The 5,105-nt window shown below is 41.6% G+C and overlaps 1 long non-coding RNA gene across 1 annotated transcript; it reads left to right on the top strand.

Annotated features, from left to right (window-relative positions):
• The first annotated feature begins 296 nt into the window (after positions 1–296).
• LOC104941280 (uncharacterized) lies at positions 297–3,400 on the top strand. Its single transcript, XR_797882.1, has 3 exons — positions 297–485; positions 1,549–1,647; positions 3,388–3,400. It is a non-coding gene; the product is annotated as an uncharacterized lncRNA (long non-coding RNA).
• Positions 3,401–5,105: the final 1,705 nt, after the last annotated feature.

Below are 5,105 nucleotides of genomic sequence, written 5' to 3'. Positions count from 1 at the left end.
AAATGGTTGATTTAGCTGTGTAATACGCAGTAGGTTTAAGACTTGGTTTAAGACTAAAAACTGTTTTATTTGCACATTTCTGATTCTGATCTAAGACCAAACATAGCAAGCATGCATGTTGCAAACATCAAAATGGTTTGAGTAAAACAAAACAAAATCAATATAGCAATATATGGTTAACGCCCACCTTTGGAATTTCACTTTCCAATTATTATTTTTAAACACAGTGTGACTCATCATCTTAATAGACGATCTTCGTTACTACAGCTCCCCCCACCCCCTCTCCTCCCTCCCACTCCCTGCTCCTCTCTCTGAGCTCGAGCCTCTCTTCCCCTCTCTGCTTCACGAGTTCTCCTCCCGAAACCTGCGCGAGACGGCAACTGAAGCGCGAGGCTATCCCCCCCTCTCTCCCCAGTCAACATGTCTACAGTTCCACTCTCGACCAGATTCACTGACGAATATCAGCTGTTTGAGGAACTCGGAAAGTAAGCGACCACCACCGCCGCTGCTCTTGTTGCATTCAGTGTGTGTGTGTGTCTGTCTCTCTTTCTCCGTGTGTGTGTGTGTGTGTGTGTGTGTGTGTGTGTGTGTGTGTGTGTGTGTGTGTGTGTGTGTGTGTGTGTGCGTGCACGTTTTTCTCCTCTGCTGCTGCTGCCATTGTGCGCGTTTACTTCAGTGTTGACAAGGCAGGAGAGGGCTGTCAAAAAAAAACAGGGAAGCGTAGGAGAGCAACATTAAGCTGTAGGCAGGTTCATGTTAGCGCTTCAAAGGCTTGTATTTAATCCTCAATGTGTATTTAAAGGTGTATTGCACCATTGTGGCTCTCTGTGTAACCCGAAAGGTGTGAAACATCCGCGTTTAGGACCAACTTGTTTGTCAATTAACTGCAGGTCGAAAACTCGCTTTGCACGCAGCCGTAGCCTGGTGGCGTCCTCGTTGCTCCTGTTCAATCATTCAGCTGTTTTTGTGCATTTCTAAGCAGACTGCAGGGTTACTGTAGTGTCAAAAAAAATACAGAGAAAACGAGGCTCTGCTGCATACAAGACTCCAAATCTTGGTTTTGCGCATCGCACATGTACTGCGTCCCGGATTAGGACACACAGGTTACAGTACAGCCACTTTGTAACATCTAATCTTTGCGTGTGGTTTATAGAGCAGCTCCACCTTCCCACACAGCATGAGTTTAAAGGAGGCGTCTGTGCAAAAAAATGGACAAGAAGATAGAGTTGAATGTTGAATCTTTCAGTTTATTCTCCTTCACTCACAAGCTCTGCCTGTGAGCTAATAACTGTGTCTTTTCACCATGAATAAAGCCCCCCCTCTCCTCTGCCAAGCACTAGTAGCCAGGACCTCTTCTCAGATCTCATACACAGAATATCAGACTGATTTAATTATGCATGTGGCTTCCTTTCCCCTCTCTTTAGGTGTATGCGATTAAAGCATGCCCTTAGTGTGTGTCTGGTTCATGCACTTTCCCCTGAGATACACAGATTTGTGTTATGTTTGAAGTGGTTTCACTGATCTGTCATGTTTTTTCTTCTGCTCCAGGGGTGCCTTTTCTATTGTCCGCCGATGCAGCAAGAAGTCCACCGGCCAGGAGTATGCTGCTAAAATTATCAACACGAAAAAGCTGTCAGCCAGAGGTTAGTACAGTGGATATTCACTCAGTGTGGCTCGGCAGATCACTCAAGGAGTCACATGAATGTATGCACACTGAAAGCTGCTGTCCACTCGGCTGTAGCTGCTCAGATGTCAGTTCAGCTGCAGGTTTGCTACTTTATTTCCTGAAAAGCTGCAAACCAGTCGCTCTTTCCTCCTTCTGTCAGCAGCGATTCCTGAAAAGCCACTTGGCAGAGCTGCTGTGGTTAAAGTTGCAAAGCTTCAGAGGGCTTTACCAGCTGTCTGCAACATGTTTTGGTTTGTTATGGTTATCAGTGGTCACCAGCTTGACCTTTAGCTTAACATATTCTCCACCCACACAGCAGCACGTAGGATAAGATAAAGGTACATTCACATGCTCCTCTGATAATGTGGAAACAATGCTACAAATAAGATGAGTTGGGCTATGTGGGGTGACATAGCATGCACCGATAGAGAAATGTCAACCATAAATATTTTAACTTTTCCACTGCAGTGGCGATTCTTCTGTGATCTTGTGCAATGTTTATATACCGTTACTGTAATATCAAATCACATATACCGTGATGGATGGTTTTGGCCTTGTTGCTTAGAGAGTTTAAATCACAAGTTGTTAGCTGTTCTCAGGATTTATGCTAATAACTTTTCTATCTTATCTTGGTATCTATGAGGACACCAAATAACTCCCCCAACCGAATACCGTTTTGCAAATAACACGAGCATAGAAATGTACATGGACTATTATTATTAACATATTTATTGCCTCAACCCAACATTTACTTTTGTCAGCCATGTTTATCGGATGGGGCGTTTGGGGAATTTTCTGAGTTGGGAACTCATTTTTCAGATTTCTTTCAACCACATAAATGCAAATGATACAATCATGCATGTTAGCCACATGTACAGAGTGACTCCACATTCAACTTTGACCTTCTGTACTCACCCTTACGTGTGAGCGCACACTTGGCTCCGTGTTCGGATCTCTCTTGCATTCAAGAAACTGATTGGATGTATGACTCAAGATGATTATTATACACTCCAGGGAGGCGTGTGGCGCAGTGGATAGAGCCTTGGTGTTGGGAACAGGTTCAAACCCAACTGCAGTCAGCATGTCGTTGTGTCCCTGGGCAAGACACTTCACTCCAAATTGCTCCTGTGGGGTTGTCCACTGTATTGAGTATGTAAGTCTCTTTGGATAAAAGCGTCTAACAAATGACATGTAATCCACGATTAGCACAAATTGGGGTTAACTATTCCTGTTAGGTAATATATCCAGCTAGGACTGTCACTTCAAAACATTTTCAAAAAAATGGGTTGTTTTCAAAAACGTTGTGTGATGATGTCCCACATTTTAAACAATTACTTCAGACTGTGAGAAATAAACAGGAAACTAGAAAATTACACGGTGTGTGTTGTGTGTGTGTGTGTGTGTGTGTGTGTGTGTGTGTGTGTGTGTGTGTGTGTGTGTGTGTGTGTGTGTGTGTGTGTGTGTGTGTGTCCAGGACTCACTTCATTATCTGCCCTGTTTTTCTCTGTTATCTGCTTATCGTTATGCCCCTGTCCCAAGCATATGGCACCATGTGGAAGCCAACTTGAATAAAAATGTAATTAGCCATATACTGTAGTGATGGACAAGGACACAAAATGCAATTTTCTTTTTAAATATTTTATTTTTAAGTGAGTATAAATGCAAGAAAAACAAAGTTGTAAATAAAAAGTCACAGCAAAGCTTGTTGTATCACACCACAGCCAGAAACTGGTCATATTTGAGGAGCTGTAACCAGTTAATGTGGCTTTTTTGCTTTAAAAACACCATTATCCATTAGTTTATTATAAAAGAATGGTTTTAGTTTCACTTCCTGTTATTTGAGCTGTTTACCAAAAGCCAAACAAGTTGAAACTGCAGTCAAAAATTCCTTGTTTTGCTCAACCAACAATCCAAAGATGAGGGTCATTTATTGTTACTCTGCTGTCACACAAGGACAATTACCATTGATAACATTCTAAGGATTAGCTTTTGGTCAATCGAGTGTCGTCTCTTTGTTTCAGCTTAACAATGTTGATATTTTTATTTTGTCATGAATGAACTGAATTCCTGACAAAAAAAAAGTAAGTTTAGCCCTACTGTGTTGACACTCATTCTGCCTGTGCTTATCACTCCATCGAAAGCAGCGAGTAGTTTTAAAGGGACCGCTGCCTGTTAACATTACATTTGATTACATTACATTAGAGGATCTCAGGTGTGTGTGCATGAGTGTGTTTGTCAGTAGCTGTCACATTAGTGTGTTTGAGTCATGCAGGAGGTCTTTATTAGTCACATGTGCAGCTCCCAGAGTATCATTGACTGAAATACATTGCACAGACTCCAGTGTGCAGATTCTCATACTTTCACTTCCATTGCTTTTATCTTGCGCAATAAACATTCTCATTTCCTAGTAGCTCTTTGTCACCCTTTATTCGGCAACTGTAAAGTAAGCAGACGTTGTTGAATGCACTGTCTATGTTTCTGTCGATTCACACACATCAAACCCACAATAAGTTGTCAGATGGCTGCAGTAATTACACTCTACAGGTGAGTAAGGTGTGAAGTAATGCTGTTCCCCAAATGGAAAGGGTTTATATTAAGCTTATTTATTGCGACAGTTGGAAGATTGAAAAAGCAATAAAGCAAGGCGCACACATGGGAGAGGCATCCAGCAATAATAGTGTGTGTGTGTGTGTGTGGGTGTGTGGGTGTGTGTGTGTGGGTGGGTGGGTGTGGGTGTGTGTCATGCCGGCAATACGTCTAACCAACACCGACTGTCTCAACATGTTTTGCAGTCTTTTGCCTTTCTTTCACTTTCCACATTTTTTGTATACGTCTTTACATTGCTATGGTAACACGTGCAAAAATTCCCTGCATCTGATCTCAATTTACCTACAGTATGTTTTGAAAGGGTAGATTTGTAAAGGGTGGATTAACGGCTAACTTGTTTGGTGCGGTTAAAACAAACTCTTGTGTTTTTTCCCTTTTTTAGTTGTTAGTTTGGGCTGGTATAAAAACCTTATCGATCTTTTGTGTGGACAGAACAGCCAGACAGAGATCAAATGTAATAGAGGGTCTCAGAAGTTTCAGTAAAGTGTATCCATGTAGGGAAGGAAGTGTGTAAGGAAGGAGGCATTAAAGAAAAAAGGAAGAAAGTCAGGAGGGAAGATGGTAAGGATGTTATTAAGTAGGGACTTAAGTAAGTTATCTAGAGAGTAAGGTTATCAATTGTTTGAACTACTAAAGTATACTTATTTTGCATTTGTATTATTACTTTCCATATATCTGATTTACTCCCTTTTTTCTATATTCGAAATAATCAATAATACATTCCTGAAATTCTAAACAGTTACTATGACCAGCAGTGTGTGTAAGTGTGTGTCTCTGCAGCTCCTCTGACATGCCAGAGCATAATCCAGCCCTGATCACACACTCATTCTCA

The sequence above is a fragment of the Notothenia coriiceps genome, unplaced genomic scaffold (assembly GCF_000735185.1).
Source record: "Notothenia coriiceps isolate Sejong01 unplaced genomic scaffold, NC01 NC01_scaffold00003306, whole genome shotgun sequence".
NCBI lineage: Eukaryota > Metazoa > Chordata > Actinopteri > Perciformes > Nototheniidae > Notothenia > Notothenia coriiceps.
Note: the sequence above shows the minus strand (reverse complement) of the source record. Positions and strands in the feature narration are given on the sequence as shown.